Genomic DNA, 27,814 nt, shown 5'->3' on the forward strand with positions numbered 1-27,814 from the left:
GAGCTACATCTGTATGTCGTGGATCTCTTTGCTAGCCTTATTTCTGTGGAATCTGAGAACAGATATTTCGGATCCCTTTGAAGACTATAGGGCCAAAGGAAATATCCTCCGATAACAAAGAGAAAGAAGCTTTCTGAGAAACTTCTTTGTGTTCTGTGAAATCATCTGACAGAGGTACAGCTTTCCGCTCAAGAAGCCTTTAGCTAAGACAGTTCTTGTGGAATTGGCAAAGTGATATTTGGAAGCACATAGATGGCTATGGTGAAAAAGAAAATATCGTCAGATGAAATCTGGAAAGAAGCTTTCTGAGAAACTGCTTAGTGTTCTGTTAATTCATCTCACAGAGTTACATCTGTATTCCGTGGATCTCTTTGCTGGCCTTATTTCTGTGGAATCTGAGAACAGATATTTCGGATCCCTTTGAAGACTACAGGGCCAAAGGAAATATCCTCCGATAAAAAAGAGAAAGAAGCTTTCTGAGAAACTTCTTTGTGTTCTGTGAAATCATCTCACAGAGTTACAGCTTTCCCCTCAAGAAGCCTTTCACTAAGATAGTTCTTGTGGAATTGGCAAAGTGATATTTGGAAGCCCATAGAGGGCTATGGTGAAAAAGGAAATATCCTCAGATGAAATCTGGAAAGAAGCTTTCTGAGAAACTGCTTAGTGTTCTGTTAATTCATCTCACAGAGCTACATCTGTATTTCGTGGATCTCTTTGCTAGCCCTGTTTCTGTTGAATCTGAGAATAGATATTTCGGATCCCTTTGAAGACTATAGGGCCAAAGGAAATATCCTCCGATAACAAAGAGAAAGAAGCTTTCTGAGAAACTTCTTTGTGTTCTGTGAAATCACCGCACAGAGTTACAGCTTTCCTCTCAAGAAGCCTTTCGCTAAGACAGTTCTTGTGGAATTGGCAAAGTGATATTTGGAAGCCCATAGAGGGCTATGGTGAAAAAGGAAATATCCTCAGATGAAATCTGGAAAGAAGCTTTCTGATTAACTGCTTAGTGTTCTGTTAATTCATCTCACAGAGTTATATCTGTGTTTCGTGGATCTCTTTGCTAGCCTTATTTTTGTGTAGTCTGAGAACAGATATTTCGGATCCCTTTGAAAACTATAGGGCCAAAGGAAATATCCTCCGATAACAAAGAGAAAGAAGCTTTCTGAGAAACTTCTTTGTGTTCTGTGAAATCATCTCACAGAGTTACAGCTTTCCCCTCAAGAAGCCTTACGCTAAGACAGTTCTTGTGGAATTGGCAAAGTGATATTTGGAAGCCCATAGTGGGATATGGTGAAAAAGGAAATATCGTCAGATGAAATCTGAAAGAAGCTTTCTGAGAAACTGCTCTGTGATGTATGACTTCCACTCACAGAGTTACATCTGTATTTCGTGGATCTCTTTGCTGGCCTTATTTCTGTGGAATCTCTGAACAGATATTTAGGATCCCTTTGAAGACTATAGGGCCAAAGGAAATATCCTCCCATAACAAAGAGAAAGAAGCTTTCTGAGAAACTTCTTTGTGTTCTGTGAAATCATCTCACAGAGGTACAGCTTTCCGCTCAAGAAGCCTTTCGCTAAGACAGTTCTTGTGGAATTGGCAAAGTGATATTTGGAAGCCCATAAATGGCTATGGTGAAAAAGAAAATATCGTCAGATGAAATCTGGAAAGAAGCTTTCTGAGAAACTGCTTAGTGTTCTGTTAATTCATCTCACAGTGTTACATCTGTATTTCGTGGATCTCTTTGCTGGCCTTATTTCTGTGGAATCTGAGAACAGATATTTCGGATCCCTTTGAAGACTACAGGGCCAAAGGAAATATCCTCCGATAACAAAGAGAAAGAAGCTTTCAGAGAAACTTCTTTGTGTTCTGTGAAATCATCTCACAGAGTTACAGCTTTCCCCTCAAGAAGCCTTTCGCTAAGACAGTTCTTGTGGAATTGGCAAAGTGATATTTGGAAGCCCATAGAGGGCTAAGGTGAAAAAGGGAATATCCCAGATTAAATCTGGAAAGAAGCTTTCTGAGAAACTGCAGAGTGTTCTGTTAATTAATCTCACAAAGTTATATCTGTAATTCGTGGATCTCTTTGATAGCCTTATTTCTGTGGAATCTGAGAACAGATATTTCGGATCCCTTTTAAGACTATAGGGCCGAAGGAAATAACCTCCGATAACAACGAGAAAGATGCTTTCTGAGAAACTTCCTTGTGTTCTGTGAAATCATCTCACAGAGTTACAGCTTTCCCCTCAAGAAGCCTTTCGCTAAGACAGTTCTTGTGGAATTGGCAAAGTGATATTTGGAAGCCCATAGAGGGCTATGTTGAAAAAGGAAATATCCTTAGATGAAATCTGGAAAGAAGCTTTCTGATTAACTGCTTAGTGTTCTGTTAATTCATCTCACAGAGTTACATCTGTATTTCGTGGATCTCTTTGCTAGCCTTATTTCTGTGGAATTTGAGAACAGATATTTCGGATCCCTTTGAAGACTATAGGGCCAAAGGAAATATCCTCCGATAACAAAGAGAAAGAAGATTTCTGAGAAACTTCTTTGTGTTCTGTGAAATCATCTCACAGAGTTACAGCTTTCCCCTCAAGAAGCCTTTCGCTAAGACAGTTCTTGTGGAATTGGCAAAGTGATATTTGGAAGCCCATAGTGGGCTATGGTGAAAAAGGAAATATCCTCAGATGAAATCAGAAAGAAGCTTTCTGAAAAACTGCTCTGTGATGTGTGACTTCCACTCACAGAGTTACATCTGTATTTCGTGGATCTCTTGCTAGCCTTATTTCTGTGGAATCTGAGAACAGATATTTCGGATCCCTTTGAAGACTAGAGGGCCAAAGGAAATATTCTGCGATAACAAAGACAAAGAAGCTTTCTGAGAAACTTCTTTGTGTTCTGTGAAATCAACTCACAGAGGTACAGCTTTCCGGTCAAGAAGCCTTTCGCTAAGACAGTTCTTGTGGAATTGGCAAAGTGATATTTGGAAGCCCATAGAGGGCTAAGGTGAAAAAGGAAATATCCTCAGATTAAATCTGGAAAGAAGCTTTCTGAGAAACTGCATAGTGTTCTGTTAATTAATCTCACAAAGTTATATCTGTAATTCGTGGATCTCTTTGATAGCCTTATTTCTGTGGAATCTGAGAACAGATATTTCGGATCCCTTTGAAGACTATAGGGCCGAAGGAAATAACCTCCGATAACAACGAGAAAGATGCTTTCTGAGAAACTTCCTTGTGTTCTGTGAAATCATCTCACAGAGTTACAGCTTTCCCCTCATGAAGCCTTTCGCTAAGATAGTTCTTGTGGAATTGGCAAAGTGATATTTTGAAGCCCTTAGAGGGCTATGGTGAAAAAGGAAAAATCCTAAGATGAAATCTGGAAAGAAGCTTTCTGAGATACTGCTAAGTGTTCTGTTAATTCATCTCACAGAGCTACATCTGTATGTCGTGGATCTCTTTGCTAGCCTTATTTCTGTGGAATCTGAGAACAGATATTTCGGATCCCTTTGAAGACTTTAGGGCCAAAGGAAATATCCTCCGATAACAAAGAGAAAGAAGCTTTCTGAGAAACTTCTTTGTGATCTGTGAAATCATCTCACAGAGGTACAGCTTTCCGCTCAAGAAGCCTTTCGCTAAGACAGTTCTTGTGTAATTGGCAAAGTTATATTTGGAAGCCCATAGATGGCTATGGTGAAAAAGGAAATATCCTCAGATGAAATCTGGAAAGAAGCTTTCTGAGAAACTGCTTAGTGTTCTGTTAATTCATCTCACAGAGCAACATCTGTATTTCCTGGATCTCTTTGCTAGCCTTATTTCTGTTGAATCTGAGAACAGATATTTCGGATCCCTTTGAAGACTATAGGGCCAAAGGAAATATCCTCCGATAACAAAGAGAAAGAAGATTTCTGAGAAACTTCTTTGTGTTCTGTGAAATCACCGCACAGAGTTACAGCTTTCCTCTCAAGAAGACTTTCGCTAAGACAGTTCTTGTGGAATTGGCAAAGTGATATTTGGAAGCCCATAGAGGGCTATGGTGAAAAAGGAAATATCCTCAGATGAAATCTGGAAAGAAGCTTTCTGATTAACTGCTTAGTGTTCTGTTAATTCATCTCACAGAGTTACATCTGTATTTCGTGGATCTCTTTGCTAGCCTTATTTCTGTGGAATCTGAGAACAGATATTTCGAATCCCTTTGAAGACTATAGGGCCAAAGGAAATATCCTCCCATAACAAAGAGAAAGAAGCTTTCTGAGAAACTTCTTTGTGTTCTGTGAAATCATCTCACAGAGGTACAGCTTTCCCCTCAAGAAGACTTTCGCTAAGACAGTTCTTGTGGAATTGGCAAAGTGATATTTGGAAGCCCATAGATGGCTATGGTGAAAAAGAAAATATCGTCAGATGAAATCTGGAAAGAAGCTTTCTGAGAAACTGCTTAGTGTTCTGTTAATTCATCTCACAGAGTTACATCTGTATTACGTGGATCTCTTTGCTGGCCTTATTTCTGTGGAATCTGAGAACAGATATTTCGGATCCCTTTGAAGACTACAGGGCCAAAGGAAATATCCTCCGATAACAAAGAGAAAGAAGCTTTCTTAGAAACTTCTTTGTGTTCTGTGAAATCATCTCACAGAGTTACAGCTTTCCCCTCAAGAAGCCTTTCGCTAAGACAGTTCTTGTGGAATTGGCAAAGTGGTATTTGGAAGCCCATAGAGGGCTGTGGTGAAAAAGGAAATATCCTCAGATGAAATCTGGAAAGAAGCTTTCTGATTAACTGCTTAGTGTTCTGTTAATTCATCTCACAGAGTTACATCTGTATTTCGTGGATCTCTTTGCTAGCCTTATTTCTGTGGAATCTGAGAACAGATATTTCGGATCCATTTGAAGACTATAGGGCCAAAGGAAATATCCTCTGATAACAAAGAGAAAGAAGCTTTCTGTGAAACTTCTTTGTGTTCTGTGAAATCATCTCACAGAGTTACAGCTTTCCCCTCAAGAAGCCTTTCGCTAAGACAGTTCTTGTGGAATTGGCAAAGTGATATTTGGAAGCCCTTAGAGGGCTATGGTGAAAAAGGAAATATCCTCAGATGAAATCTGAAAGAAGCTTTCTGAAAAACTGCTCTGTGATGTGTGACTTCCACTCACAGAGTTACATCTGTATTTCGTGGATCTCTTGCTAGCCTTATTTCTGTGGAATCTGAGAACAGATATTTCGGATCCCTTTGAAGACTATAGGGCCAAAGGAAATAACCTCCGATACACAAAGAGAAAGAAGCTTTCTGAGAAACTTCTGTGTGTTCTGTGAAATCACCGCACAGAGTTACAGCTTTCCTCTCAAGAAGCCTTTCACTAAGACAGTTCTTGTGGAATTGGCAAAGTGATATTTGGAAGCCCATAGAGGGCTATGGTGAAAAAGGAAATATCCTCAGATGAAATCTGGAAAGAAGCTTTCTGATTAACTGCTTAGTGTTCTGTTAATTCTTCTCACAGCGTTACATCTGTATTTCGTGGATCTCTTTGCTAGCCTTATATCTGTGGAATCTGAGAACAGATATTTCGGATCCCTTTGAAGACTACAGGCCGAAGGAAATAACCTCCGATAACAACGAGAAAGATGCTTTCTGAGAAACTTCCTTGTGTTCTGTGAAATCATCTCACAGAGTTACAGCTTTCCCCTCAAGAAGCCTTTCGCTAAGACAGTTCTTGTGGAATTGGCAAAGTGATATTTGGAAGCCCATAGAGGGCTATGGTGAAAAAGGAAATATCTTCAGATGAAATCTGAAAGAAGCTTTCTGAGAAACTGCTCTGTGATGTGTGACTTCCACTCACAGAGTTATATCTGTATTTCGTGGATCTCTTTGCTGGCCTTATTTCTGTGGAATCTCAGTACAGATATTTAGGATCCCTTTGAACACTATAGGGACAAAGGAAATAACCTCCGATAACAAAGAGAAAGAAGCTTTCTGAGAAACTTCTTTGTGTTCTCTGAAATCATCTCACAGAGTTACAGCTTTCCCCTCAAGAAGCCTTTCGCTAAGATAGTTCTTGTGGAATTGGCAAAGTGATATTTGGAAGCCCATAGAGGGCTATGGTGAAATAGGAAATATCCTCAGATGAAATCTGGAAAGAAGCTTTCTGAGAAACTGCTTAGTGTTCTGTTAATTCATCTCACAGTGCTACATCTGTATTTCGTGGATCTCTTTGCTAGCCTTATTACTGTGGAATCTGAGAACAGATATTTCGGATCCCTTTGAAGAATATAGGGCCAAAGGAAATATCCTCCGATAACAAAGAGAAAGAAGCATTCCGAGAAACTTCTCTGTGTTCTGTGAAATCATCTCACAGAGGTACAGCTTTCCGCTCAAGAAGACTTTCGCTAAGACAGTTCTTGTGGAATTGGCAAAGTGATATTTGGAAGCCCATAGATGGCTATGGTGAAAAAGAAAATATCGTCAGACGAAATCTGGAAAGAAGCTTTCTGAGAAACTGGTTAGTGTTCTGTTGATTCATCTCACAGAGTTACATCTGTATTTAGTGGATCTCTTTGCTGGCCTTATTTCTGTGGAATCTCAGAACAGATATTTAGGATCCCTTTGAAGACTATAGGGACAAAGGAAATAACCTCCGATAACAAAGAGAAAGAAGCTTTCTGAGAAACTTCTTTGTGTTCTGTGAAATCACCGCACAGAGTTACAGCTTTCCTCTCAAGAAGCCTTTCGCTAAGATAGTTCTTGTGGAATTGGCAAAGTGATATTTGGAAGCCCATAGAGGGCTATGGTGAAATAGGAAATATCCTCAGATGAAATCTGGAAAGAAGCTTTCTGAGAAACTGCTTAGTGTTCTGTTAATTCATCTCACAGAGCTACATCTGTATTTCGTGGATCTTTTTGCTAGACTTATTTCTGTGGAATCTGAGAACAGATATTTCGGATGCCTTTGAAGACTATAGGGCCAAAGGAAATATCCTCCCATAACAAAGAGAAAGAAGCTTTCTGAGAAACTTCTTTGTGTTCTGTGAAATCATCTCACAGAGGTACAGCTTTCCGATCAAGAAGCCTTTCGCTAAGACAGTTCTTGTGGAATTGGCAAAGTGATATTTGGAAGCCCATAGATGGCTATGGTGAAAAAGAAAATATCATCAGATGAAATCTGGAAAGAAGCTTTCTGAGAAACTGCTTAGTGTTCTGTTAATTCATCTCACAGAGTTACATCTGTATTTCGTGGATCTCTTTGCTGGCCTTATTTCTGTGGAATCTGAGAACAGATATTTCGGATCCCTTTGAAGACTACAGGGCCAAAAGAAATATCCTCCGATAACAAAGAGAAAGAAGCTTTCTGAGAAACTTCTTTGTGTTCTGTGAAATCATTTCACAGAGTTACAGCTTTCCCCTCAAGAAGCCTTTCGCTAAGACAGTTCTTGTGGAATTGGCAAAGTGATATTTGGAAGCCCATAGAGGGCTAAGGTGAAAAAGGAAATATCCTCAGATTAAATCTGGAAAGAAGCTTTCTTAGAAACTGCATAGTGTTCTGTTAATTAATCTCACAAAATTATATCTGTAATTCGTGGATCTCTTTGATAGCCTTATTTCTGTGGAATATGAGAACAGATATTTCGGATCCCTTTGAAGACTCTAGGGCCGAAGGAAATAACCTCCGATAACAACGAGAAAGATGCTTTCTGAGAAACTTCCTTGTGTTCTGTGAAATCATCTCACAGAGTTACAGCTTTCCCCTCAAGAAGCCTTTCGCTAAGTCAGTTCTTGTGGAATTGGCAAAGTGATATTTGGAAGTCCATAGATGGCTATGGTGAAAAAGGAAATATCCTCAGATGAAATCTGAAAGAAGCTTTCTGAAAAACTGCTCTGAGATGTGTGACTTCCACTCACAGAGTTACTTCTGTATTTCGTGGATCTCTTGCTAGCCTTATTTCTGTGGTATCTGAGAACACATATTTCGGATCCCTTTGAAGACTATAGGGCCAAAGGAAATATCCTCCGATAACAAAGAGAAAGAAGCTTTCTGAGAAACTTCTGTGTGTTCTGTGAAATCACCGCACAGAGTTACAGCTTTCCTCTCAAGAAGCCTTTCGCTAAGACAGTTCTTGTGGAATTGGCAAAGTGATATTTGGAAGCCCATAGAGGGCTATGGTGAAAAAGGAAATATCCTCAGATGAAATCTTGAAAGAAGCTTTCTGATTAACTGCTTAGTGTTCTGTTAATTCTTCTCACAGGGTTACAGCTGTATTTCGTGGATCTCTTTGCTAGCCTTATATCTGTGGAATCTGAGAACAGATATTTCGGATCCCTTTGAAGACTATAGGGCCAAAGGAAATATCCTCCGATAACAAAGAGAAAGAAGCTTTCTGAGAAACTTCTTTGGGTTCTGTGAAATCATCTCACAGAGTTACAGCTTTCCCCTCAAGAAGCCTTACGCTAAGACAGTTCTTGTGGAATTGGCAAAGTGATATTTGGAAGCCCGTAGTGGGCTATGGTGAAAAAGGAAATATCGTCAGATGAAATCTGAAAGAAGCTTTCTGAGAAACTGCTCTGTGATGTGTGACTTCCACTCACAGAGTTACATCTGTATTTCGTGGATCTCTTTGCTGGCCTTATTTCTGTGGAATCTCAGAACAGATATTTAGGATCCCTTTGAACACTATAGGGACAAAGGAAATAACCTCCGATAACAGAGAGAAAGAAGCTTTCTGAGAAACTTCTTTGTGGTCTCTGAAATCATCTCACAGAGTTACAGCTTTCCCCTCAAGAAGCCTTTCGCTAAGACAGTTCTTGTGGAATTGGCAAAGTGATATTTGGAAGCCCATAGTGGGCTATGGTGAAAAAGGAAATATCGTCAGATGAAATCTGAAAGAAGCTTTCTGAGAAACTGCTCTGTGATATGTGACTTCCACTCACAGAGTTACATCTGTATTTCGTGGATCACTTTGCTGGCCTTATTTCTGTGGAATCTCAGAACAGATATTTAGGATCCCTTTGAACACTATAGGGACAAAGGAAATAACCTTCGATAACAAAGAGAAAGAAGCTTTCTGAGAAACTTCTTTGTGTTCTCTGAAATCATCTCACAGAGTTACAGATTTCCCCTCAAGAAGCCTTTCGCTAAGATAGTTCTTGTGGAATTGGCAAAGTGATATTTGGAAGCCCATAGAGGGCTATGGTGAAAAAGGAAATATCCTCAGATGAAATCTGGAAAGAAGCTTTCTGAGAAACTTATCTTTGATGTGTGACTTCCACTCACAGAGTTACCTCTGTATTTCGTGGATCTCTTTGCTAGCCTTATTTCTGTGGAATCTGAGAACAGATATTTTGGATCCCTTTGAAGACTATAGGGCCAAAGGAAATATCCTCCGATAACAAAGAGAAAGAAGCTTTCTGAGAAACTTCTTTGTGTTCTGTGAAATCATCTCACAGAGTTACAGCTTTCCCCTCAAGAAGCCTTTCGCTAAGACAGTTCTCGTGGAATTGGCAAAGTGAAATATGGAAGCCCTTAGAGGTCTATGGTGAAAAAGGAAATATCCTCAGATGAAATCTGGAAAGAGCTTTCTGAGAAACTGATGTGTTGTGTGACTTCCACTCACAGAGTTACCTCTGTATTTCGTGGATCTCTTTGCTAGTCTTATTTCTCTGGAATCTGAGAACAGATATTTCGGATCCCATTGAAGTCTACAGGGCCAGAGGAAATATCCTCCGATAACAAAGAGAAAGAAGCTTTCTGAGAAACTTCTTTGTGTTCTGTGAAATCATCTCACAGAGTTACAGCTTTCCGCTCAAGGAGACTTTCGCTAAGATAGTTCTTGTGGAATTCGCAAAGTGATATTTGGAAGCCCATAGAGGGGTATGGTGAAAAAGGAAATATCCTCAGAAGAAATCTGGAAAGAAGCTTTCTGAGAAACTGCTTAGTGTTCTGTTAATTCATCTCACAGAGCTACATCTGTATTTCGTGGACCTTTTTGCTAGCCTTATTTCCGTGGAAACTGAGAACAGATATTTCGGATCCCGTTGAAGACTATAGGGCCAAAGGAAATATCCTCCGATAACAAAGGGAAAGAAGCTTTCTGAGAAACTTCTTTGTGTTGTCTGAAATCATCTCACAGAGTTACAGCTTTCCCATCAATAAGCCTTTCGCTGAAACAGTTCTTGTGGAATTCGCAAAGTGATATTTGGAAACCCATAGAGGGCTATGGTGAAAAAGGAAATATCCTCAGATGAAATCTGGAAAGAAGCTTTCTGAGAAACTGATCTGTGATGTGTGACTTCCACTCACAGAGTTACATCTGTATTTCGTGAATCTCTTTGCTAGCCTTATTTCTGTGAAATCTGAGAAGAGATATTTCGGATCCCTTAAAAGTCTATAAGGCCAAAGGAAATATACTGCGATAACAAAGAGAAAGAAGCTTTCTGAGAAACTTCTTTGTGTTCTGTGAAATCATCTCACAGAGTTACAGGTTTCCCCTCAAGAAGCCTTTCGCTAAGACAGTTCTTGTGGAATTGGCAAAGTGATATGGAAGCCCATAGAGGGCTATGGTGAAAAAGGAAATATCCTCAGATGAAATCTGGAAAGAAGCTTTCTGAGAAACTGCTTAGTGTTCTATTAATTCATCTCACAGAGCTATTTCTGTATTTCGTGTACTCTTTGCTAGCCTTATTTCTGTGGAATCTGAGAACAGATATTTCGGATCCCTTTGACGATTATATGGCCAAAGGAAATATCCTCCGATAACAATGAGAAAGAAGCTTCCTGAGATACTTCTTTGTGTTCTGTGAAATCAACTCACAGAGTTACAGCTTTCCCCTCAAGAAGCCTTTCGCTAAAACAGTTCTTGTGGAATTGGAAAGTGATATTTGGAAGCCCTTAGAGGGCTATGGTGAAAAAGGAAATATCCTCAGATGAAATTGGAAAGAAGCTTTCTGAGAAACTACTCAGTGTTCTGTTAATTCATCTCACAAATTTACATATGTATTTCGTGGATCTCTTTGCTAGCCTTATTTATGTGGAATCTGAGAACAGATATTTCGGATCCCTTTGAAGACTATAGGGCCATAGGAAATATCCCCCGATGACAAAGAGAAAGAAGCTTTCTGAGAAACTTCCTTGTGTTCTGTGAAATCATCTCACAGAGTTACAGCTTTCCCCTCAAAAAGCCTTTCGCTAAGACAGTTCTTGTGGAATCGGCAAAGTAATATTTGGAAGCCCATAGAGGGCTATGGTGAAAAAGGAAATATCCTCAGATGAAATAGGGAAAGAAGCTTTCTGAGAAACTGCTTAGAGTTCTGTTAATTCATCGCACAAAGTTACATCTGTATTTCGTGGATCTCTTTGCTAGCCTTATTTCTGTGGAATCTGAGAACAGATATTTCAGATCCCTTGAAGACTATAGGGCCAAAGGAAATATCCTCCGATAACAAAGAGAAAGAAGCTTTCTGAAAAACTGATCTGGGATGTGTGACTCCCACTCACAGAGTTACATCTGTATTCGTGGATCTCTTTGCTAGCCTTATTTCTGTGGAATCTGCGAACAGATATTTCGGATCCCTTTGAAGACTATAGGGCCAAAGGAAATATCCTCCGATAACAAAGAGAGAGAAGCTTTCTGAGAAACTTCTTTGTGTTCTGTGAAATCATCTCACAGAGTTACAGCTTTCCCCTCAAGAAGCCTTTCGCTAAGATAGTTCTTGTGTAATTGGAAAAGTGTTATTTTGAAGCCCTTAGAGGGCTATGGTGAAAAAGGAAAAATCCTAAGATGAAATCTGGAAAGAAGATTTCTGAGATACTGCTAAGTGTTCTGTTAATTCATCTCACAGAGCTACATCTGTATGTCGTGGATCTCTTTGCTAGCCTTATTTCTGTGGAATCGGAGAACAGATAATTCGGATCCCTTTTAAAACTATAGGGCGAAAGGAAATATCCTCCGATAACAAAGAGAAAGAAGATTTCTGAGAAACTTCTTTGTGTTCTGTGAAATCATCTTACAGAGTTACACCTTTCCCCTCAAGAAGCCTTTCGCTAAGACAGTTCTTGTGGAATTGGCAAAGTGATATTTGGAAGCCCATAGAGGGCTATGGTGAAAAAGGAAATATCCTCAGATGAAATCTGGAAAGAAGATTTCTGAGAAACTGATCTGTGATGTGTGACTTCCACTCACAGAGTTACATCTGTATTTCCTGGATCTCTTTGCTAGCCTTATTTCTGTGGAATCTGAGAACAGATATTTCGGATCCCTTTGAAGACTATAGGGCCAAAGGAAATATCCCCCGATGACTAAGAGAAAGAAGCTTTCTGAGAAACTTCTTTGTGTTCTGGGAAATCATCTCACAGAGTTACAGCTTTCCCCTCAAAAAGCCTTTCGCTAAGACAGTTCTTGTGGAATTGGCAAAGTGATATTTGGAAGCCCGTAGAGGGCTATGGTGAAAAAGGAAATACCCTCAGATGAAATCTGGAAAGAAGCTTTCTGAGAAACTGCTTAGTGTTCTGTTAATTCATCTCACAGAGTTACATCTGTATTTCGTGGATCTCTTTGCTAGCCTTATTTCTTTGGAATCTGAGAACAGATATTTCGGATCCTTTTTAAGACTATAGGGCCAAAGGAAATATCCTCCGATAACAAAGAGAAAGAAGCTTTCTGAGAAACTTCTTTGTTTTCTGTGAAATCATCTCACAGAGTTACAGCTTTCCCCTCAAGAAGCCTTTCGCTAAGACAGTTCTTGTGGAATTGGCAAAGTGATATTTGGAAGCCCATAGAGGGCTATGGTGAAAAAGGAAATATCCTCAGATGAAATCTGGAAAGAGGCTTTCTGAGAAACTGCTTAGTGTTCTGTTAATTCATCGCACAGAGTTACATTTGTATTTCGTTGATCTCTTTGCTAGCCTTATTTCTGTGGAATCTGAGAACAGATATTTCGGATCCCTTGAAGACTATAGGGCCAAAGGAAATATCCCCCGATGTCAAAGAGGAAGAAGCTTTCTGAGAAACTTCTTTGTGTTCTGTGAAATCATCTCCCAGAGTTACAGCTTTCTCCTCAAAAAGCCTTTCGCTAAGTCAGTTCTTGTGGAATTGGCAAAGTGATATTTGGAAGCCCATAGAGGGGTATGTTGAAAAAGGAAATATCCTCAGATGAAATCTGGAAAGAAGCTTTCTGAGAAACTGATCTGTGATGTGTGACTTCCACTCACAGAGTTACATCTGTATTCGCGGATCTCTTTGCTAGCCTTATTTCTGTTGAATCTGAGAACAGATATTTTGGATCGCTTTGAAGACTATAGGTCCAAAGGAAATATCCTCCGATAACAAAGAGAAAGAAGCCTTCTGAGAAACTTCTTTGTGTTCTGTGAAATCATCTCACAGAGTTACAGCTTTCCCCTCAAGAAGCCTTAAGCTAAGACAGTTCTTGTGGAATTGGCAAAGTGATATTTGGAAGCCCATAGAGGGCTAAGGTGAAAAAGGAAATATCCTCAGATGAAATCTGGAAAGTAGCTTTCTGAGAAACTGCTTAGTGTTCTGTTCATTATCTCACAAAGTTACATCTGTATTTCGTGGATCTCTTTGCTAGCCTTATTTCTGTGGAATCTGAGAAGAGGTATTTCGGATCCCTTTGAAGAGTATAAGGCCAAAGTAAATACCCTCCGATAACAAAGAGAAAGAAGCTTTCTGAGAAACTTCTTTGTGTTCTGTGAAATCATCTCACAGAGTTCAGCTTTCCCCTCAAGAAGCCTTTCGCTGAAACAGTTCTTGTGGAATTGGCAAAGTTATTTGGAAGCCCGTAGAGGGCTATGGTGAAAAAGGAAATATCCTCACATGAAATCTGGAAAGAAGCTTTCTGAGAAACTGCTTAGTGTTCTGTTAATTCATCTCACAGAATTTCATCTGTATTTCTTGGATCTCTTTGCTAGCCTTCTTTCTGTGGAATCTGAGAACAGATATTTCGGATCCCTTTGAAGACTACAGGGCCAAAGGAAATATCCCAAGATAACAAAGAGAAAGAAGCTTTCTGAGAAACTTCTTTGTCTTCTGTGAAACCATCTCACAGAGTTACAGCTTTCTCCTCAAGAAGCCTTTCGCTAAGAAAGTTCTTGTGGAATTGGCAAAGTGATATTTGGAAGCCCATAGAGGGCTATGGTGAAAAAGGAAATATCCTCAGATGAAATCTGGAAAGAAGCTTTCTGAGAAACTGATGTGTGATGTGTGACTTTCACTCACCGAGTTACCTCTGTATTTCGTGGATCTCTTTGCTAGCCTTATTTCTGTGGAATCTGAGAACAGACATTTCGGATCCTTTTGAAGACTATAGGGCCTAAGGAAATATCCTCCGATAACAAAGAGAAAGAAGCTTTCTGAGAAACTTCTTTGTGTTCTGTGAAATCATCTCACAGAGTTACAGCTTTCCCCTCAACAAAACTTTTGCTAAGACAGTTCTTGTGGAATTGGCAAAGTGATATTTGGAAGCCCATAGTGGGCTATGGCGAAAAATTAAATATCCTCAGATGAAATCTGGAAAGAAGCCTTCTGAGAAACTCCTTAGTGTTCTGTTAATTCGTCTTAAGGAGTTACATCTGTAATTCGTGGATGTCTTTGCTAGCCTTATTTCTGTGGAATCTGAGAACAGATATTTCGGATCCCTTTGAAGACTATAGGGCCAAAGGAAATATCCTCCGATAACAAAGAGAAAGAAGCTTTCTGAGAAACTTCTTTGTGTTCTGTGAAATCATCTTACAGAGTTACACCTTTCCCCTGAAGAAGCCTTTCGCTAAGACAGTTCTTGTGGAATTGGAAAAGTGATATTTGGAAGCCCATAGAGGGCTATGGTGAAAAAGGAAATATACGCAGATGAAATCTGGAAAGAAGATTTCTGAGAAACTGATCTGTGATGTGTGACTTCCACTCACAGAGTTACATCTGTATTTCGTGGATCTCTTTGCTAGCCTTATTTCTGTGGAATCTGAGAACAGACATTTCGGATCCCTTTGAAGACTATAGGGCCAAAGGAAATATCCCCCGATAACAAAGAGAAAGAAGCTTTCTGAGAAACTTCTTTGTGTTCTGTGAAATCATCTGACAGAGTTAATGCTTTCCCCTCAAGAAGCCTTTCGCTAAGATAGTTCTTGTGGAATTGGAAAAGTGATATTTGGAAGCTCTCAGAGGCCTAAGGTGAAAAAGGAAAAATCCTAAGATGAAATCTGGAAAGAAGCTTTCTGAGATACTGCTTAGTGTTTTGTTAATTCATCTCACAGAGCTACATCTGTACGTCGTGGATCTCTTTGCGAGTCTTATTTCTGTGGAATGTGAGAACAGATATTTCGGATCGCTTTGAAGACATTAGGGCCAAAGGAAATATCCTCCGATAACAAAGAGAAAGAAGCTTTCTGAGAAACTTCTTTGTTTTCTGTGAAATCATCTCACAGAGTTCAGCTTTCCCCTCAAGAAGACTTTCGCTAAGACAGTTCTTGTGGAATTGGCAAAGTGATATTTGGAAGCCCATAGAGGGCTATGGTGAAAAATGAAATATCCTCAGATGAAATCTGGAAAGAAGCTTTCTGAGCAACTGCTTAGTGTTCTGTTAATTCATCTCACAAATTTACATATGTATTTCGTGGATCTCTCTGCCAGCCTTATTTCTGTGGAATCTGAGAACAGATATTTCGGATCCCTTTGAAGACTATAGGGCCAAAGGAAATATCCCCCGATGACAAAGAGAAAGAAGCTTTTTGAGAAACTTCTTTGTGTTCTGTGAAATCATCTCACAGAGTTACAGCTTTCCCCTCAAAAAGCCTTTCGCTAAGACAGTTCTTGTGGAATTGGCAAAGTGATATTTGGAAGCCCATAGAGGGCTATGGTGAAAAAGGAAATATCCTCAGATGAAATCTGGAAAGAAGCTTTCTGAGAAACTGCTTAGTGTTCTGTTAATTCATCTCACAGAGTTACATCTGTATTTCGTGGATCTGCTTGCTAGCCTTATTTCTTTGGAATCTGAGAACAGATATTTCGGATCCTTTTTAAGACTATAGGGCCAAAGGAAATATCCTCCGATAACAAAGAGAAAGAAGCTTTCTGAGAAACTTCTTTGTTTTCTGTGAAATCATCTCACAGAGTTACAGCTTTCCCCTCAAGAACCCTTTCGCTAAGACAGTTCTTGTGGAATTGGCAAAGTGATATTTGGAAGCGCATAGAGGGATACGGTGAAAAAGGGAATATCCTCAGATGAAATCTGGAAAGAAGCTTTCTGAGAAACTGCTTAGTGTTCTGTTAATTCATCGCACAGAGTTACATTTGTATTTCGTGGATCTCTTTGCTAGCCTTATTTCTGTGGAATCTGAGAACAGATATTTCGGATCCCTTGAAGACTATAGGGCCAATGGAAATATCCCCCGATGTCAAAGAGGAGGAAGCTTTCTGAGAAACTTCTTTGGGTTCTGTGAAATCATCTCACAGAGTTACAGCTTCCCCCTCAAAAAGCCTTTCGCTAAGACAGTTCTTGTGGAATTGGCAAAGTGATATTTGGAAACCCATAGAGGGGTATGGTGAAAAAGGAAATATCCTCAGATGAAATCTGGAAAGAAGCTTTCTGAGAAACTGATCTGTGATGTGTGACTCCCACTCACAGAGTTACATCTGTATTCGTGGATCTCTTTGCTAGCCTTATTTCTGTGGAATCTGAGAACAGATATTTTGGATCGCTTTGAAGACTACAGGGCCAAAGGAAATATCCTCCGATAACAAAGAGAAAGAAGCTTTCTGAGAAACTTCTTTGTGTTCTGTGAAATCATCTCACAGAGTTACAGCTTTCCCCTCAAGAAGCCTTAGCTAAGACAGTTCTTGTGGAATTGGCAAAGTGATATTTGGAAGCCCATAGAGGGCTAAGGTGAAAGAGGAAATATCCTCAGATGAAATCTGGAAAGAAGCTTTCTGAGAAACTGCTTAGTGTTCTGTTAATTATCTCACAACGTTACATCTGTATTTCGTGGATCTCTTTGCTAGCCTCATTTCTGTGGAATCTGAGAAGAGGTATTTCGGATCCCTTTGAAGAGTATAGATCCAAAGGAAATACCCTCCGATAACAAAGAGAAAGAAGCTTTCTGAGAAACTTCTTTGTGTTCTGTGAAATCATCTCACAGAGTTACACCTTTGCCCTCAAGAAGCCTTTCGCTGAAACAGTTCTTGTGGAACTGGCAAAGTTATTTGGAAGCCCGTAGAAGGCTATGGTGAAAAAGGAAATATCCTCACATGAAATCTGGAAAGAAGATTTCTGAGATACTGCTAAGTGTTCTGTTAATTCATCTCACAGAGCTACATCTGTATGTCGTGGATCTCTTTGCTAGCCTTATTTCTGTTAATTCTGAGAACAGATAATTCGGATCCCATTGAAGACCATAGGGCCAAACGAAATATCCTCCGATAACAAAGAGAAAGAAGCTTTCTGAGAAACTTCTTTGTGTTCTGTGAAATCATCTCACAGAATTACGGCTTTCTCCTCAAGAAGCCTTTCGCTAAGACAGGTCTTGTGGAATTGGCAAAGTGATATTTGGAAGCCCATAGAGGGCTATGGTGAAAAAGGAAATATCCTCAGATGAAATCTGGAAAGAAGCTTTCTGAGAAACTGATTAGTGTTCTGTTAATTCATCTCACAGAGTTACATCTGTATTTCGTGGATCTCTTTGCTAGCCTTATTTTTGTGGAATCTGAGAACAGATATTTCGGATCCCTTTGAAGACTACAGGGCCAAACGAAATATCCTCCGATAACAAAGAGAATGAAGCTTTCTGAGAAACTTCTTTGTGTTCTGTGACATCATCTCACAGAGTTACGGCTTTCCCCTCAAGAAGCCTTTCGCTAAGACAGTTCTTGTGGAATTGGCAAAGTGATATTTGGAAGCCCATAGAGGGCTATGGTGAAAAAGGAAATATCCTCAGATGAAATCTGGAAAGAAGCTTTCTGAGAAACTGCTTAGTGTTCTGTTAATTCATCTCACAGAATTTCATCTGTATTTCTTGGATCTCTTTGCTAGCCTTCTTTCTGTGGAATCTGAGAACAGATATTTCGGATCCCTTTGAAGGGTATAGGGCCAAAGGAAATATCCTGCGATAACAAAGAGAAAGAAGTTTTCTGAGAAACTTCTTTGGGTTCTGTGAAATCATCTCACAGAGTTACAGCATTCCTCTCAAGAAGACTTTCACTAAGATAGTTCTTGTGGAATTGGCAAAGTGATATTTGGAAGCCCATAGTGGGCTATGGTGAAAAAGGAAATATCCTCAGATGAAATCTGGAAAGAAGCTTTCTGAGAAACTGCTTAGTGTTCTGTTAATTCATCTCACAGAGTTACATCTGTATTTCGTGGACCTCTTTGCTAGCCTTATTTCTGTGGAATCTGAGAACAGATATTTCGGATCCCTTTGAAGATTATAGGGCCAAAGGATATATCCTCCGATAACAAAGAGAAAGAAGCTTTCTGAGAAACTTCTTTGTGTTCTGTGAAATCACCTCACAGAGTTACAGCTTTCCCCTCAAGAAGCCTTTGGCTAAGTCAGTTCTTGTGGAAGTGGCAAAGTGATATTTGGAAGCCCATAGAGGGCTATGGTGAAAAAGGAAATATCCTCAGATGAAATCTGGAAAGAAGCTTTCTGAGAAACTGCTTCGTGTTCCGTTAATTCATCTCACAGAGTTACATTTGTATTTCGTGGATCTCTTTGCTAGCCTTAATTCTGTGGAATCTGAGAACAGATATTTCGGATCCCTTTGAAGACTATAGGGCCAATGGAAATATCCTCCGATAACAAAGAGAAAGAAGCGCTCTGAGAAACTTCTTAGTGTTCTGTGAAATCATCTCACAGAGTTACAGATTTCCCCTCAAGAAGCCTTTCGCTAAGACAGTTCTTGTGGAATTGGCAAAGTGATATTTGGAAGCCCATAGAGGACTATGGTGAAAAAGGAAATATCCTCAGATGAAATCTGGAAAGAAGTTTTCTGAGAAACGGCTTACTGTTCTGTGAATTCATCTCACAGAGTTACATCTGTATTTTGTGGATCTCTTTGCTGGCTTTATTTCTGTGGAATCTGAGAAAAGATATGTCGGATGCCTTTGAAGACTACAGGGCCAAAGGAAATATCCTCCGATAACAAAGAGAAAGAAGCTTTCTGAGAAACTTCTTTGTGTTCTGTGAAATCATCTCACAGAGTTACAGCTTTCCCCTCAAAAAGCCTTTCGCTAACACAGTACTTGTGGAATTGGCAAAGTGATATTTGGACGCCAATAGAGGGCTATGGTGAAAAAGGAAATATCCTCAGATGAAATCTGGAAAGAAGCTTTCTCAGAACCTGCTTAGTGTTCTGTTAATTCATCTCACAGAGTTATATCTGTGTTTCGTGTATCTCTTTGCTAGCCTTATTTCTGGGGAATCTCAGAACAGATATTTCGGATCCCTTTGAAGACTATAGTGCAAAAGGAAATATTCTCCGATAACAAAGAGAAAGAAGCTTTCTGAGAAACTTTTATGTGTTCTGTGAAATCACCTCACAGAGTTACAGCTTTCCCCTCAAGAAGCCTTTCGCTAAGACAGTTCTTGTGGAATTGGCAAAGTGATATTTGGAAGCCCATAGAGGGCTATGGTGAAAAAGGAAATATCCTCAGATGAAATCTGGAAAGAAGCTTTCTGAGAAACTGCTTAGTGTTCTCTTAATTCATCTCACAGAGTTTCATCTGTATTTCTTGAATCTCTTTGCTAGCCTTGTTTCTGTGGAATCTGACAACAGATATTTCGGATCCCTTTGAAGACTACAGGGCCAATAGAAATATCCTCCGATAACAAAGAGAAAGAAGCTTTCTGAGAAACTTCTTTGTGTTCTCTGAAATCATCTCACAGAGTTACAGCTTTCCCCTCAAGAAGACTTTCGCTAAGACAGTTCTTGTGGAATTGGCAAAGTGATATTTGGAAGCCCCTAGAGGGCTATGGTGTAAAAGGAAATATCCTCAGATGAAATCTGGAAATAAACTTTCTGAGAAACTGCTCTGTGATGTGTGACTTCCACTCACAGAGTTACATCTGTATTTCGTGGATCTCTTTGCTAGCCTTATTTCTGTGGAATCTGAGAACAGACATTTCGGATCCCTTTGAAGACTATAGGGCCAAAGGAATTATGCCCCGATAACAAAGAGAAACAAGCTTTCTGAGAAACTTCTTTGTGTTCTGTGAAATCATCTCACAGAGTTACAGCTTTCCCCTGAAGAAGCCTTTCGCTAAGACAGTTCTTGTGGAATTGGCAAAGTGATATTTGGAAGCCCTTAGAGGGCTATGGAGAAAAAGGAAATATCCTAAGATGAAATCTGGAAAGAATCTTTATGAGAAACTGCTTAGTGTTCTGTTAATTCATCTCAAAGAGTTACATCTCTATTTCGTGGACCTCTTTGCTAGCCTTATTTCTGTGGAATCTGAGAACAGATATTTCGGATCCCTTTGAAGACTATAGGGCCCATGGAAATATCCTCCGATAACAAAGAGAAAGAAGCGCTCTGAGAAACTTCTTTGTGTTCTGTGAAATCATCGCACAGAGTTACAGCTTTCCCCTCAAGAAGCCTTTCGCTAAGGCAGTTCTTGTGGAATTGGCAAAATGATATTTGGAAGCCCATAGAGGGCTATGGTGAAAAAGGAAATATCCTCAGATGAAATCTGGAAAGAAGTTTTCTGAGAAACGGCTTAGTGTTCTGTTACTTCATCTCACTGAGTTACATCTGTATTTTGTGGATCCCTTTGCTAGCCTTATTTCTGTGGAATCTGAGAAAAGATATTTCGGATGCCTTTGAAGACTATAGGGCGAAAGGAAATATCCTCCGATAACAAAGAGAATGAAGCTTTCTCAGAAACTTCTTTGAGTTCTCTGAAATCATCTCACAGAGTTACAGCTTTCCCCTCAAGAAGCCGTTCGCTAAGACAGTTCTTGTGGAATTGGCAAAGTGATATTTGGAAGCCCCTAGAGGGCTAGGGTGAAAAAGGAAATATCCTCAGATGAAATCTGGAAAGAAGCATTCTGAGAAACTGCTTAGTGTTCTGTTAATTCATCTCACAGAGTTACATCTGTATTTCGTTGATCTCTTTGCTAGCCTTATTTCTGTGGAAGCTGAGAACAGATATTTCGGATCCCTTTGAAGACTATAGGGCCAAAGGAAATATCCCCCGATAACAAAGAGAAAGAAGCTTTCTGAGAAACTTCTTTGTGTTCTGTGAAACCATCTCACAGAGTTACTGCTTTCTCCTCAAGAAGCCTTTCTCTAAGACAGTTCTTGTGGAATTGGGAAAGTGATATTTGGAAGCCCATAGAGGGCTATGGTGAAAAAGGAAATATCCTCAGATGAAATCTGGAAAGAAGCTTTCTGAGAAAATGCTCTGTGATGTGTGACTTCCACTCACAGAGTTACATCTGTATTTCCTGGATATCTTTGCTGGCCTTATTTCTGTGGAATCTAAGAACAGATATTTCGGATCCCTTAGAACACTACAGGGCCAAAGGAAATATCCTCCGATAACAAAGAGAAAGAAGCTTTCTGAGAAACTTCTTTGTGTTCTGTGAAATCATCTCACAGAGTTACAGCTTTCCCTTTAAGAAGCCTTTCGGTGAAACAGTTCTCGTGGAATTCGCAAATTGATATTTGGAAGCCCTTAGAGGTCTATGGTGAAAAAGGAAATATCCTCAGATGAAATCTGGAAAGAAGATTTCTGAGACTGATCTGTGATGTGTGACTTCCACTCACAGAGTTACATATGTATTTCGTGGACCTCTTTGCTAGCCTTATTTCTGTGGAATCTGAGAACAGATATTTCGGATCCCTTTGAAGGCTATAGGGCCAAAGGAAATATCCTCCGATAACAAAGAGAAAGAAGCTTTCTGAGAAACTTCTTTGTGTTCTGTGAAATCATCGCACAGAGTTACAGCTTTCGCCTCAAGAAGCCTTTCGCTAAGACAGTTCTTGTGGAATTGGCAAAGTGATATTTGGAAGCCCATAGAGGGCTAGGGTGAAAAAGGAAATATCCTCAGATGAAATCTGGAAAGAAGCTTTCTGAGAAACTGCTTAGTGTTCTGTTAATTCATCTCACAGAATTTCATCTGTATTTCTTGGATCTCTTTGCTAGCCTTCTTTCTGTGGAATCTGAGAACAGATATTTCGGATCCCTTAGAAGGGTATAGGGCCAAAGGAAATATCCTGCGATAACAAAGAGAAAGAAGTTTTCTGAGAAACTTCTTTGGGTTCTGTGAAATCATCTCACAGAGTTACAGCATTCCTCTCAAGAAGACTTTCACTAAGATAGTTCTTGTGGAATTGGCAAAGTGATATTTGGAAGCCCATAGTGGGCTATGGTGAAAAAGGAAATATCCTCAGATGAAATCTGGAAAGAAGCTTTCTGAGAAACTGCTTAGTGTTCTGTTAATTCATCTCACAGAGTTACATCTGTATTTCGTGGACCTCTTTGCTAGCCTTATTTCTGTGGAATCTGAGAACAGATATTTCGGATCCCTTTGAAGATTATAGGGCCAAAGGATATATCCTCCGATAACAAAGAGAAAGAAGCTTTCTGAGAAACTTCTTTGTGTTCTGTGAAATCACCTCACAGAGTTACAGCTTTCCCCTCAAGAAGCCTTTGGCTAAGTCAGTTCTTGTGGAAGTGGCAAAGTGATATTTGGAAGCCCATAGAGGGCTATGGTGAAAAAGGAAATATCCTCAGATGAAATCTGGAAAGAAGCTTTCTGAGAAACTGCTTCGTGTTCCGTTAATTCATCTCACAGAGTTACATTTGTATTTCGTGGATCTCTTTGCTAGCCTTAATTCTGTGGAATCTGAGAACAGATATTTCGGATCCCTTTGAAGACTATAGGGCCAATGGAAATATCCTCCGATAACAAAGAGAAAGAAGCGCTCTGAGAAACTTCTTAGTGTTCTGTGAAATCATCTCACAGAGTTACAGATTTCCCCTCAAGAAGCCTTTCGCTAAGACAGTTCTTGTGGAATTGGCAAAGTGATATTTGGAAGCCCATAGAGGACTATGGTGAAAAAGGAAATATCCTCAGATGAAATCTGGAAAGAAGTTTTCTGAGAAACGGCTTACTGTTCTGTGAATTCATCTCACAGAGTTACATCTGTATTTTGTGGATCTCTTTGCTAGCCTTATTTCTGTGGAATCTGAGAAAAGATATGTCGGATGCCTTTGAAGACTACAGGGCCAAAGGAAATATCCTCCGATAACAAAGAGAAAGAAGCTTTCTGAGAAACTTCTTTGTGTTCTGTGAAATCATCTCACAGAGTTACAGCTTTCCCCTCAAAAAGCCTTTCGCTAACACAGTACTTGTGGAATTGGCAAAGTGATATTTGGACGCCAATAGAGGGCTATGGTGAAAAAGGAAATATCCTCAGATGAAATCTGGAAAGAAGCTTTCTCAGAACCTGCTTAGTGTTCTGTTAATTCATCTCACAGAGTTATATCTGTGTTTCGTGTATCTCTTTGCTAGCCTTATTTCTGGGGAATCTCAGAACAGATATTTCGGATCCCTTTGAAGACTATAGTGCAAAAGGAAATATTCTCCGATAACAAAGAGAAAGAAGCTTTCTGAGAAACTTTTATGTGTTCTGTGAAATCACCTCACAGAGTTACAGCTTTCCCCTCAAGAAGCCTTTCGCTAAGACAGTTCTTGTGGAATTGGCAAAGTGATATTTGGAAGCCCATAGAGGGCTATGGTGAAAAAGGAAATATCCTCAGATGAAATCTGGAAAGAAGCTTTCTGAGAAACTGCTTAGTGTTCTCTTAATTCATCTCACAGAGTTTCATCTGTATTTCTTGAATCTCTTTGCTAGCCTTGTTTCTGTGGAATCTGACAACAGATATTTCGGATCCCTTTGAAGACTACAGGGCCAATAGAAATATCCTCCGATAACAAAGAGAAAGAAGCTTTCTGAGAAACTTCTTTGTGTTCTCTGAAATCATCTCACAGAGTTACAGCTTTCCCCTCAAGAAGACTTTCGCTAAGACAGTTCTTGTGGAATTGGCAAAGTGATATTTGGAAGCCCCTAGAGGGCTATGGTGTAAAAGGAAATATCCTCAGATGAAATCTGGAAATAAACTTTCTGAGAAACTGCTCTGTGATGTGTGACTTCCACTCACAGAGTTACATCTGTATTTCGTGGATCTCTTTGCTAGCCTTATTTCTGTGGAATCTGAGAACAGACATTTCGGATCCCTTTGAAGACTATAGGGCCAAAGGAATTATGCCCCGATAACAAAGAGAAACAAGCTTTCTGAGAAACTTCTTTGTGTTCTGTGAAATCATCTCACAGAGTTACAGCTTTCCCCTGAAGAAGCCTTTCGCTAAGACAGTTCTTGTGGAATTGGCAAAGTGATATTTGGAAGCCCTTAGAGGGCTATGGAGAAAAAGGAAATATCCTAAGATGAAATCTGGAAAGAATCTTTATGAGAAACTGCTTAGTGTTCTGTTAATTCATCTCAAAGAGTTACATCTCTATTTCGTGGACCTCTTTGCTAGCCTTATTTCTGTGGAATCTGAGAACAGATATTTCGGATCCCTTTGAAGACTATAGGGCCCATGGAAATATCCTCCGATAACAAAGAGAAAGAAGCGCTCTGAGAAACTTCTTTGTGTTCTGTGAAATCATCGCACAGAGTTACAGCTTTCCCCTCAAGAAGCCTTTCGCTAAGGCAGTTCTTGTGGAATTGGCAAAATGATATTTGGAAGCCCATAGAGGGCTATGGTGAAAAAGGAAATATCCTCAGATGAAATCTGGAAAGAAGTTTTCTGAGAAACGGCTTAGTGTTCTGTTACTTCATCTCACTGAGTTACATCTGTATTTTGTGGATTCCTTTGCTAGCCTTATTTCTGTGGAATCTGAGAAAAGATATTTCGGATGCCTTTGAAGACTATAGGGCGAAAGGAAATATCCTCCGATAACAAAGAGAATGAAGCTTTCTCAGAAACTTCTTTGAGTTCTCTGAAATCATCTCACAGAGTTACAGCTTTCCCCTCAAGAAGCCGTTCGCTAAGACAGTTCTTGTGGAATTGGCAAAGTGATATTTGGAAGCCCATAGAGGGCTAGGGTGAAAAAGGAAATATCCTCAGATGAAATCTGGAAAGAAGCATTCTGAGAAACTGCTTAGTGTTCTGTTAATTCATCTCACAGAGTTACATCTGTATTTCGTTGATCTCTTTGCTAGCCTTATTTCTGTGGAATCTGAGAACAGATATTTCGGATCCCTTTGAAGACTATAGGGCCAAAGGAAATATCCCCCGATAACAAAGAGAAAGAAGCTTTCTGAGAAACTTCTTTGTGTTCTGTGAAACCATCTCACAGAGTTACTGCTTTCTCCTCAAGAAGCCTTTCTCTAAGACAGTTCTTGTGGAATTGGGAAAGTGATATTTGGAAGCCCATAGAGGGCTATGGTGAAAAAGGAAATATCCTCAGATGAAATCTGGAAAGAAGCTTTCTGAGAAAATGCTCTGTGATGTGTGACTTCCACTCACAGAGTTACATCTGTATTTCCTGGATATCTTTGCTGGCCTTATTTCTGTGGAATCTAAGAACAGATATTTCGGATCCCTTAGAACACTACAGGGCCAAAGGAAATATCCTCCGATAACAAAGAGAAAGAAGCTTTCTGAGAAACTTCTTTGTGTTCTGTGAAATCATCTCACAGAGTTACAGCTTTCCCTTTAAGAAGCCTTTCGGTGAAACAGTTCTCGTGGAATTCGCAAATTGATATTTGGAAGCCCTTAGAGGTCTATGGTGAAAAAGGAAATATCCTCAGATGAAATCTGGAAAGAAGATTTCTGAGACTGATCTGTGATGTGTGACTTCCACTCACAGAGTTACATATGTATTTCGTGGACCTCTTTGCTAGCCTTATTTCTGTGGAATCTGAGAACAGATATTTCGGATCCCTTTGAAGGCTATAGGGCCAAAGGAAATATCCTCCGATAACAAAGAGAAAGAAGCTTTCTGAGAAACTTCTTTGTGTTCTGTGAAATCATCGCACAGAGTTACAGCTTTCGCCTCAAGAAGCCTTTCGCTAAGACAGTTCTTGTGGAATTGGCAAAGTGATATTTGGAAGCCCATAGAGGGCTAGGGTGAAAAAGGAAATATCCTCAGATGAAATCTGGAAAGAAGCTTTCTGAGAAACTGCTTAGTGTTCTGTTAATTCATCTCACAGACTTACATCTGTGTTTCGTTGATCTCTTTGCTAGCCTTATTTCTGTGGAATCTGAGAACAGATATTTCGGATCCCTTTGAAGAGTACAGGGCCAAAGGAAATATCCTCCGATAACAAAGAGAAAGAAGCTTTCTGAGAAACTTCTTTGTGTTCTGTGAAATCATCTCACAGAGTTACAGCTTTCCTCTCAAGAAGCCTTTCGCTAAGACAGTTCTTGTGGAATTGGCAAAGTGATATTTGGAAGCCTATAGAGGGCTATGGTAAAAAAGGAAATATACTCAGATGAAATCTGGAAAGAAGCTTTCTGAGAAACTGATCTGTGAAGTGTGCCTTCCACTCACGGAGTTACATCTGTATTTCGTGGATCTCTTTGCTAGCCTTATTTCTGTGGAATCTGAGAACAGATATTTTGGATCCCTTTGAAGACTATGGGGCCAAAGGAAATATCCTCCGATAACAAAGAGAAAGAAGCTTTCGGAGAAACTTCTTTGTGTTCTGTGAAATCACCTCACAGAGTTATAGCTTTCCCCTCAACAAGCCTTTCGCTAAGACAGTTCTTGTGGAATTGGAAAAGTGATATTTGGAAGCCCATAGAGGGCTATGGTGAAAAAGGAAATATCCTCAGATGAAATCTGGAAGAAGCTTTCTGAGAAACTGATTAGTGTTCTGTTAATTCACCTCACAGAGTTACATCTGTATTTAGTGGATCTCTTTGCTAGCCTTATTTCTGTTGAATATGAGAACAGACATTTCGGATCCCTTTGAAGACTACAGGGCCAAAGGAAATATCCTCCGATAACAAAGAGAAAGAAGCTTTCTGAGAAACTTCTTTGTGTTCTGTGAAATCATCTCACAGAGTTACAGCTTTCCCCTCAAGAAGCCTTACGCTAAGACAGTTCTTGTGGAATTGGCAAAGTGGTATTTGGAAGCCCATAGAGGGCTATGGTGAAAAAGGAAATATCCTCAGATGAAATCTGGAAAGAAGCTTTCTGAGAAACTGCTTAGTGTTCTGTTAATTCATCTCACAGAGTTACATCTGTATTTTGTGGATCTCTTTGCTAGCCTTATTTCTGTGGAATCTGAGAACAGATATTTCGGATCCCTTTAAAGACCACAGGGCCAAAGGAAATATCCTCCGATAACAAAGAGAAAGAAGCTTTCTGAGAAACTTCTTTGTGTTCTGTGAAATCAACTCACAGAGTTACAGATTTCCCCTCAAGAAGCCTTTCGCTAAAACAGTTCTTGTGGAATTGGCAAAGTGATATTTGGAAGCCCATACAGGACTATGGTGAAAAAGGAAATATCCTCAGATGAAATCTGGAAAGACGCGCTCTGAGAAACTGCGGAGTGTTCTGTTAATTCATCTCACAGAGTTATATCTGTATTTCGTGGATCTCTTTGCTAGCCTTATTTTTGTGGAATCTGAGAACAGATATTTCGGATCCCTTTGAAGACTATAGGGTCAAAGGAAATATCCTCCAATAACAAAGAGAAAGAAGCTTTCTGAGAAACTTCTTTGTGTTCTGTGAAATCATCTCACAGAGTTACAGCTTTCCCCACAAGAAGCCTTTCGCTAAGACAGTTCTTGTGGAATTGGCAAAGTGATATTTGG

Source organism: Macaca fascicularis, chromosome 20 (assembly GCF_037993035.2).
Source record: "Macaca fascicularis isolate 582-1 chromosome 20, T2T-MFA8v1.1".
NCBI lineage: Eukaryota > Metazoa > Chordata > Mammalia > Primates > Cercopithecidae > Macaca > Macaca fascicularis.